This window comes from Lycorma delicatula, chromosome 4 (assembly GCF_047948215.1).
Source record: "Lycorma delicatula isolate Av1 chromosome 4, ASM4794821v1, whole genome shotgun sequence".
In the NCBI taxonomy this organism is placed as follows: Eukaryota; Metazoa; Arthropoda; class Insecta; order Hemiptera; family Fulgoridae; genus Lycorma; species Lycorma delicatula.
The window spans coordinates 54,507-65,674 of record NC_134458.1 but is presented as its reverse complement, the minus strand read 5'-3'; positions in this window follow the sequence as shown (position 1 = coordinate 65,674).

Below are 11,168 nucleotides of genomic sequence, written 5' to 3'. Positions count from 1 at the left end.
TTATAAATTCACTTTATTTCATAATAATTGTAAAATATCAAGAGCGGATTACTTTATTTATCATACACACACACGCACGCGTGTTAAAATATCGGGTACTTTTTTGTTTTATGCTACCCAAAAATTCTTGCCGATATCAAATCAAAATTTTATAAGCGTTATTGCTTTTAATTATAGATATAAATTAACAAAAGTTAACCTACGCTCGCTCACCTCGACTAATTAACAGTAATGTTTTAATTATTTAAATAATTATTGAATATATTATGTAAATACTCTAACAATACTGTGTTAATTAGTCAAGGTTAGCGAGCGAAGCGAGCGTAGGTTATGTTTGGTTAAATGATATTTATAAAATAAATAAATGTAAATGGTTATATCAAACGAGTACATCTAATGACATTGAATTTAAACGGACGTGATAGGTGGCTATGCAAAAAATTAACTTGTCGATCAGAACTTGGTTTATGCAATAATACATTGGTTATAAGATACGCAATTATCATTTGATACTAATATTATGTTTTTTTACTACTGCTCAAAGGAATATACAAAAAAATAATTATTATATTTCTTTGATTTAGTATAAAAACTGGAAAAAAAATTGTATTTTAATAAAAAAAGGTATTTTTACCACTTTTGCCTAAAATTGTTTTTTTTTTTTCAACATAATAATTATTTTTGCGTGTTTCTGAGTTGATTTGGGCAAGAATTTTTGGGTGGCATAAAACGAAAAAGTACCAAATATTGAAAATTTGATTAAACATTTATAATGAGAATTTGTAAACAAATTAACCTGACTACTGATTTATTGTAAGTACAGTATATTTAACACTAAGTATTATAACAAGTATAGAATGTGTACAAACTTGTTTTAAATTGATGTAAAAAATTATATTTGAAATTATTAGAAAGAAATCATTTAAGAATTCCATTATAATAGGAATATATTTCAAAAAAGTGTTATAGTCATGATACCAAAGAAAGCAGGGGCAGATAAATGTGAAGAATACAGAACAATTAGTTTAACTAGTCGTGCATCAAAAATCTTAACTAGAATTCTATACAGAAGAATTGAGAGGAGAGTGGAAGAAGTGTTAGGAGAAGACCGATTTGGTTTCAGGAAAAGTATAGGGACAAGGGAAGCGATTTTAGGCCTCAGATTAATAGTAGAAAGAAGATTAAAGAAAAACAAACCGACATACTTGGCGTTTATAGACCTAGAAAAGGCATTCGATAACGTAGACTGGAATAAAATATTCAGCATTTTAAAAAAATTACGGTTCAAATACAGAGATAGAAGAACAATTGCTAACATGTACAGGAACCAAACAGCAACAGTAACGATTAAAGAACATAAGAAAGAAGCCGTAATAAGAAAGGGAGTCCGACAAAGATGTTCCCTATCTCCGTTACTTTTTAATCTTTACATGGAACTAGCGGTTAATGATGTTAAAGAACAATTTGGATTCGGAGTAACTGTACAAGGTGAAAAGATAAAGATGCTACGATTTGCTGATGATATAGTAATTCTAGCCGAGAGTAAAAAGGATTTAGAAGAAACAATGAACGGCATAGATGAAGTCCTACGCAAGAACTATCGCGTGAAAATAAACAAGAACAAAACAAAAGTAATGAAATGTAGTAGAAATAACAAAGATGGACCGCTGAATGTGAAAATAGGAGGAGAAAAGATTACGGAGGTAGAAGAATTTTGTTATTTGGGAAGTAGAATTACTAAAGATGGACGAAGCAGGAGCGATATAAAATGCCGAATAGCACAAGCTAAACTAGCCTTCAGTAAGAAATATAATTTGTTTACATCAAAAATTAATTTAAATGTCAGGAAAAGATTTTTGAAAGTACATGTTTGGAGTGTCGCTTTACATGGAAGTGAAACTTGGACGATCGGAGTATCTGAGAAGATATTATTAGAAACTTTTGAAATGCGGTGCTTAGGAGAATGTTAAAAATCAGACGGATGGATAAAGTGACAAATGAAGAGGTAATGCGGCAAATAGATGAAGAAAGAATTATTTGGAAAAATATAGTAAAAAGAACAGACAGACTTATAGGCACATACTAAGGCATCCTGGAATAGTCGCTTTAATATTGGAAGGACAGGTAGAAGGAAAAAATATATTATAATATTATATAATCGATTATGTGTAATAAAATATTTATAATTATTTTACGTTAATAGTTGAGATTACGACAAAATATAATTATAAAATTACAATAATTATTATTTTTTATTTTAAGTTTTAATTTCTTAAACGATTTGGAAATAAAATAAAAGTATATACATATATATTTTTTGTTTTTATATTCTGTAAAAAAAAGAAGAAAGTTATAAAAAAGATAATTATTAATCGATATTAAAAACGTAAGTGTCCTGCATCGTTTTTCCTTTTTATTATTTTACTTTCCGATGTTTTTTTGTTCTCTTCATAATAGTTTTATCAAACACGGCCCGACGGTTAAAATATAAAATCCACTTACAAAAACAATCTTTTAATGCATTCTACCGGTTTCGAAAACGAATTCCATCTTCAGCGACTTAACATTTTTTTATTGACTAAACCCTTGTCGTTCCGAGCATAATTGTTATGTAAAGTGTGTAAAATCTATAAAGGTGGTTGTCACGTGTTAAACTTGCGTCGACTTAACGTTCTGTCGTAATGTATGTCTCCACCGTTATAATTTGATAACGGTGGAGACATTCATTACGCACTGCCGTTCATTTAACACTGCAAACAAACACTCGAGTGGGTCTGTGTCGGGGCGCACGGCCGTTGGTTTAACGTGAAACATTACAGTCCTCGCATGAAGTTCCTCCGAGATAAAGACCGACCAACGTCTCTGTACAGTTAAACGGGAGAACCACAGTCGTATTTTTTTTTTTTTTAACAAAACTGAGTCTCCGATGGATAATTCTAGTTCCTTCATTTTGCCGACTGCGGTCGTTCTGTACGTCAACCAGTCGCTTTTAGAGTATCGGATCGAAATAAAAACGAGATATTGAGCGCCAACTAAATTTAATTTTAACATAAAACAGACGCTAAACGGTATACGATATTTATTTCGACTAATATTTGACGACAATTTTGTTCAACATCGGTCTGTAACGAGAGGAGTAAGAGGCGTGTAAGGCTAAGCAGCGGTACAGATGCTCATGCCGGCGGCGTCGTTCACTAAACGCACCGTGCCGGCTTTGCAACGCTCCCGAAACGGTCTCGCTTGCTCGCCAACGGACATCGGGGTAACTGTGCGCGACCCCATAACCTTCCCGTTCTAACGATACGCGTAATTTATATTTTGTAAATTTTTATTTGCGCGGGCCGAGGCTGGCGTTCAATTTTTATACTTTTTTACACGTTTACTTTAATTTATAAGGCGTAAATATACTCCAAAATACACTTAATATTATTTAAATCGATATATCTGGACAAACTAAACACAAACACGCGAATCACCGCTCTATCACGTCTAAGTCGTGAGCTATACAGAATGGAAACGAGCGAAAGCGCCAGTTTTGGTCGATCTCCGTTGTTCCTCTCCCCGCCGACCGATTCGCCATCGATGCAAGCTCAAAGTCGTATCGGTGAACCGACCGTGTAATTTATAAAATGACCCCGCACGAGACTAGTAGTTAGGGAGTTATTAAGGCAGGACGATATAGACTTATTCGTTACGCTACAAATTTCTGTTCTGATACCCGTATCTTTCGGTCAGATCTTAAACATTCATAAAGATATTGACGAGTCGCTAACGGCTTTAATTGTTGATGCGACTATAAATAAAAATGTCTAAATCAAAAGTTAATTGTAAAAGTTACACGAATCGCTTTATATCTTTGCCTATAAGTTATATATTTTGTAAATACATATTTTCTAATATGTCGGCCTAACAAATCGAACGTAAGTGTTTTTTACTAATTTTTGAAAACGACTATCCCTTTCTCAAATAAATTTAGTTAAGAAACTGTTAATAAGCAGAAAACCGTTGATTTAAAAACCCGTATGTCGGATTATTATTAACGGTTGGTTATTTAGTTATAAATAAGAAATAATTTTAGAATATTTTTGGTCGTTCCACTCCGATAAGATTAAAAAGGATTATGTTTTTCTTAAATTTTAAAAAGTAAAATTATCTAAAGAATTAAAAATCCCACGGGTTAATAGAAGAGGAAATAAAATTATGCGTATCAGTTTTTTACCGCTTATATTATGCAAGTTTTTAAGTTTATAAACCGATTAGAAAATATAACTTATTTAATATTTTAATTTCAACATATTTGGCTCTTGAATTTTTCAGCGGTTTTGAAAAAAATTAGTGATATTAATCTGAGAAGTTTAACGCATGAGAATAAGTTAATTTTGTTTTAAAATTAAAGATATTTCCCAAATCGTAAGAAAAATAATCTAGATTGCACGATTTGTGTAATAATTTAAAAAAATCTAAATCGACAAAATTAAATTTAGAACTGTTTATTGTATTAAAACAAATGTAATATTATAGTAATTTTAAATGCTAAATTAACGTAACGGGTTTTTTACTTACAATTTAAGGGTAGATTTTAAAAATATATTTCACTGTTTCTCTACGCAAAAGTATTTATCTTTTCAAAAATATTTATTCGCATTCAAAAATATATTGTATTATACCCGTGGTGAAGTATTGTTTTTGTTGAGCGTAATAGGCGACGAAATAATTAATCGTTCTGTAACATTAATTCCGAGGGTGGATAACTATGAATTTTATCCGAAGAGATTTTTCTTTCATTTTAGCCGCGTTGTACTAAAATGTGTGTGTTGATCTTACATATTAAAAAAGAGCTCGTGCTACGATGAAGGTTATACGATATATATTTCTTTCCTCACTATCTGTCTCGCTCTTTCTAACTGTCCTAGTCAGAATCACGTGATGTTTTGTCGTGTGACAAAGGAGACTGTTTGTTTAGTCGACTAGCAGACCTGACCTACCCTATTTCTTTTATCTGTCGATAAGGCAACCCCAGATTGCTTCTATCATAAATATTTTGATTTATTGAAATCGATTCCTTTTTTCTTATTAAAATTTCTCTCTTTTCTTTATTGCTTTCCTATTTCCACATACCTTTTTTTATATGGCACATCTAAAAATTATAAACACATTGAAAATGCTTTATATTAAGCAATTTTACCATTTAACATTTCATTCTTATTTTTCCTGTTTTAAATGCGTCAAAAGGTTTAATTCACGGATCATATTAGTAAACGCTTCCTAGCAATTGTTTACATTATTTGTTGTAGTGCACTATTACTACATAAGTATATCTAATATACAGAGTGTATCACGAAGTTTTCCTAGGACTTTATGACCTATTTTACTTTTGAAAATAATGGAAAACGGTCACATAGACGTATGTCCTAAAATGCTACGTTTGCGAGTTGCGGCTAGCGAAAGATTTTGCTGGATTGAAGCTAATCCGGTGAAATAAGGTCGTACTGAAATTTTAAAGACATTTGTTAAGGAGCAGAAGTGGTGATTTATTATGATATTTGAACTAGAAAATCGAATAAAATAGATTCCCAAAACCCTACCTGCAGTAGGTTTTGAGAAATCAGGGGTGAAAACTATAAATCGGGGTAAAAACCCCTGGTTTTTATGTTTGACGTACAATTACTTTGTTAAACGGGTAATAAACGCGTAAAAAATTTAAACAAATCGTGTAAAGAATTTTTTAGTGAACAAAACAGCGTAAGATAAGTCGAATAAAACAAAAAAATATAGGAAAATTCGTTTTTTATTTAGAAACGGTACACTAGACTAACTACGTAGCAGTTTATAATAAATGTCCAAAAATGAGCCCGCCATTTGCAACACATTTCTTGCCGCCCTTCTGTATTGATTTTGTTGTTTTTAGATCGTCACGGGTGTCCTTCAGTTGCACAGCCCCATCCATTATGCGGAAAATTAATTCCTCACGAGAATATACTTTTGTTTTATATATCGTACAATATTTTCTTCCATCCCTAGACGCAAAAATCGAAATGTGTTAGAACAAGCGATGCTGGTGGACAGAAATACGAGCGAAATCTTTCGCTAGCCGTGAGTTGCAAACGAGGCATTTTATAAAATATGTTTATGTGAATGTTTTCCGTATTTTCACGAGAGGAATATATTATGAAGGTCTCGGGAGAACTTCCTGATATATTCTGCTTATGTATTAATTAATGGAAGTTCAAAAAATACATTAAATTTGGCGATCATCGATTAAACATCCAGAAAAAAACGGTTTAAATTAATTAATTTTTTGTTTCTAATGCGGTAACAAAACATTTCTTTGAAACCGTTTTATTCTATTACTACGATCTCGATGATTCTTCTATGCATATTTTAATCAGGAAGATCCTATCTTCCTGATAGCGATAGCGAAACAAGTTTCAGATACTTCCCGGAACCGAACTCCATACTAGCTCATCTAAAAATGATAAAATTATTCGCCGTGAGCATTTAAATAAATATAAATTTCTATTATTTAAATTTCTTTTATTAGTTAATAAATGTGGAAAAGTTTTGTATATTTTATGTAATATCGAATAATATTAGGATATATGTGTGACAAAAATGGAATAACAGAATCGCGGTATAAATATCAAAATTTAAGACGTAGCAAAAACTTTTGGATTATTTATTTGAAAGTTCTACAATACAATTGTTTTGAAGTAGGGTTAGCAGTAAAACAAACGGTCGTTTGCAAAACCTAAAACTTTGATTGTTTACAGCTAACACCGTTAAAAACAACTTGAAAAATTTTGAAAACGAGTTTAAATTAACAGAATTTTTATAGATTATTAAAAATATTTATATTTTAATTGTCGCTACTAAATCATGATTTTTAGAATACATAATTATATCGATCAGAAATTAAATCGATAATTAGAACTTACAATTCTCGTGTATAATTAATTACGAGATTAGAACGCCGTATTACATGCTGATAAACTGACAGCGGCTTGATTCAAGATATTTCTTAATAGTAGATCCACTAATAAATAAACAGTAGCTTATAAAAACCGCAAAAAACATCTAAGAGCAATCGCATCGACGTTCAGATAAAATTAACTAATTTCAGGCCCGTCTGTAAATTAATTGTTTTTGAATCTGAAGCCAGAGAATTTCTTAAAGTTTAAAAGATATTTATCGATTTCCAAATTAGATATGCGGTGACACCACAAGATAGAAAACAGGATCCCCGACTTTTTTTTTCTGTTTAGCCTCTGGAATCGCCTCTAGTGTTGCTTCAAAAGATAAGTAAGGTATGCGTGAATTTCAATGAACTGCGGTCTTTTATAGTCTCAGGTCGACCGCTTCTGAGATGTGTGGATGGTTGAAGCCCAGCCGCCGGAGAGCACCGGTGTCCACGGTATGGTGTTCAAGCCCGTATAGGAGTGACTGCCTTTACTGGGATTTGAACCTTGGAACTCTCGAATTTGAAATTAGCTGATTTGCGATGACGAGTTAATCACTACACCGACCCGGCGGGTCAGAGTCCTCGACTGCGTTCAGAGGCAGAGACATTCATCGGTCTAATTAATAAACTCTCAGATCGTTAAAACTAAATTACTTGATAAAAATTTGGGTTAACCGATTCAAAAATATCGCAGTAAATTGGCTCTTATCAGAAAGCTACCGGCTTGCTTCACGAAACGTTTCGCCTGACACAAGAACGTATCTGGGAAGTATCCATCTGAACTGTAGACTGCTTAAGCTAGAGCTCAATTAGAAATTCAAAGCTGAAGTAATTAAAAAATTGTATAATTTTACAGTTTGAAGTTTTTATATATTTGAAATTAAAATAAATTTCTTACGTTATCTTTATTTTTACACGACTGCCCAAAAAGGAGTGTAATGTATTTAGGATGTATGTATTATTTATGTATGTATGTATGTTTGTTCCATCGTAGAAGCTCAACGGCTGAACCGATTTAGATTATGACCCCCCCCTCCCGAGAGTCAACCGGGCTGGTGTAGTGGTTAACTCGTTCAATTCGAGAGTTCTAAGGTTTAAGTCATAGCGAGGGCGGTTACGTTTGTATGGATTTGAATGCCGGGTCGTGGATGCCGGTGTTCTTTGGTGGTTGGGTTTCGGCTGCCACACATCGTAGGAACGGTCCACCTGACACTGTACAAGACTACACTTGATTTACATTCTTACACGTCATTCTCATTCATCCTCTAAGTGATACCTTACGGTGATTCCGGAGGCTAAACAGAAAACGAGATATTTGACCCCCCGTTTGAATCCTTACGTTATCGGGAGTATCATAGGCTATATAAATATGCATATATATATATATATATATATATATATATATACAGAGAGAGAAAGAAAGAAAGAGAGAGAGAGAGAGAGAGAGAGAGAGAGAGAGAGAGAGAGAGAGAGAGAGAGAGAGTATACTGTTAACAAGCACATAGTCATGACTATGTATTCATTTTATTGTTTGGCTTTATTTTATAATATTTTATTTTTCTGACGATGATTTGAATCATGAGACCTTGCCGTTGGTGAGGGGGCTTGAGTGCTCAGGGATACAGAGTAGCTGGACCGAAGGTGCAACCATATCGGAGAGGTATCTGTTGAGAGCCAGACTAAGGAATGATTCCTGAAAGAGGGCAACAGCTCTTTCAGTAGTTGTTAGGGGCGTGAGTCAGGACGACTTAAACGTCCATATCAACATCACTCAGTCCTCTGAGTACTGCGCAGCTGAAAGCAATGGGAAACTACAGCCGCTTTTTTCCAAGAAAATGTAACTTTCTGCATTTTCATATGCAATGATGGAGGCGCCTTCCTTAATAAAATATTCCGGAGGTAAACTAGTCCCCCGTTCGGATCTCCGGGTGGGGACTACTAAGGAAGGGGTCACCAGAAAATTAAAAAATAACATTCTATGAGTCGGAGCGTGGAATGTTAGAAGTTTAAAAAAGGTTGGTAGGCTAGAGAATTTAAAAAGGGAAATGGATAGGGTAAACGTGGATATAGTAGGAATTAGTGAGGTTCGGTGGGAAGAGGAAGGCGACTTTTGGTCAGGTGATTTTGGAATAATTAACTCAAAACTTAAAAAGGATAAAATCAAAACTTAAACCGACAACGATTGTTAACGTCTATATGCCTACAAGCGCCCATGATGATGATGAGGTAGAGTGTGTATACGAAGAGATTGATGAAGCAATTAAACACGTAAAAGGAGATGAAAATTTAATAATAGTTGGAGATTGGAATGCAAGCATTGGAAAAAGCAAGGAAGGAAATATAGTGGGTGAATACGGGCTGGGCAAAAGGAATGAAAGAGGGGACCGACTAATAGAGTTTTGCACAAAGTATAATTAGCAATTGCCAACACCCGATTTAAAAATCATAATAGAAGAATACACACATGGAAAAAGCAAGGTGATACCGGAAGGTATCAGATAGATTATATCACGGTTAAACAAAGATTTAGAAATCGACTCGTCGATTGCAAAACTTACCCTGGAACAGACATTGATAGCGACCGTAAATTAGTTAAAATGAAATGTAGATTGGGGGTTTAAAAACCTGAAGAAAAGGTGTCAGATGATCAGTGGAATTTAGAGAAGCTTGATGAAGACGGCGGTAAAGATTTTTGAGGAGAATATCGCAAGAGGTCTGAGCAAAAAATTTCGGGTAGAAAATGTAGAAGAAGAATGGAAGAATGTTACAAAGGAAATTCTTAAATCGGCAGAAGCGAACTTAGGCGGAACAAAGAGAACCGGTAGAAAACCTTGGATTTCAGACGATATATTACAGCTGATGGATGAACGTACAAAATATAAGAACGCTAGTGATGATGAAATTAAAAGGAACTATCGACAATTAACAAATACTATAAACAGGAAGTGCAAACTAGCAAAAGAAGAGTGAATTAAAGAAAAGTGTTCAAAGTGGAAAGAAAAATGAAAATTCATAAAATAGACAGAGCATACAGGAAAGTTTTGGGGTACATCAATTAAAATCTAATAATGTGTTAAACAAAGATGGTACACCGATATATAATACGAAAGGCATAGTCGATAGGTGGGTGGAATATATTGAAGAGTTATATGGAGGAAATGAATTATATAGGGAGAAGAAGAAGTCGGGAGAAACAATACTGAGATCTGAATGTAAGAGAGCATTAAAAGATTTGAATGGCAGAAAGACTCCTAAAACAGATGGAATTGTGAATTACTGCGCAGTGCAGGCGAGGAAGCGATAGATAGATTATAAAAACTGGTGTGTAATATTATCGAAAAAAGGGAAATTCCGTCAGACTTCAAAAAGAGTGTTATAGTTATGATACCAAAGAAAGCAGGAGCAGATAAATTTTAAGAATACAGAACAATTAGTTTAACTAGTCACGCATCAAAAATCTTAACTAGAAATCTGTACAGAATTGAGTGGAGAGTGGAAGAAGTGTTAGGAGAAGAGCAATTTGGTTTCAGGAAAAGTACAGGGACAAGGGAAGCAATTTTAGCGCTCAGATTAATAGTGGAAGGAAGATTAAAGAAAAAAATCCAAAATACTTGGCATTTATAGACAGGAAAATGCATTCGATAACGTAGACTGGAATAAAATCTTCAGCATTTAAAAAAAATTAGGGTTCAAATACAGAGAGATAGAAGTGAGAGATAGAAGAATGATTGCAAACACTTACAGGAACCAAACAGCAACAGTAATAATGGACAGAAGAAAGAAGCCGTAGTAAGAAAGGGAGTCCGACAAAGATGTTCGCTATCCCCGTTACTTTGTAATCTTTACGTGGGACTAGCAGTTAATGATGTTAAAGAACAATTTAGATCCGGAGTAACAGTACAAGGTGAAAAGATAAAGATGCTACAATCTGCTGATGATATACTAATTCTAGCCGAGAGTAAAAAGAATTTAGAAGGAACGATGAACGGCATGGATGAAGTCCTACGCAAAAGTCCTGACGATTTAGATGTGATAGCGCGGTGATTCGTGTGTCTGCGTTTAGAGTTTTTCGAGATAGATCGATTTATGTAATAATAAGTGTATTTTGGACAATATTAACGTGTAAAAAAGTACAAAAATTCAATATGTCAGCCTCAGCCCGCGCAAAAGCCAGTCGGAAATATAAATTACGCATATCGTCGGAAAGGTA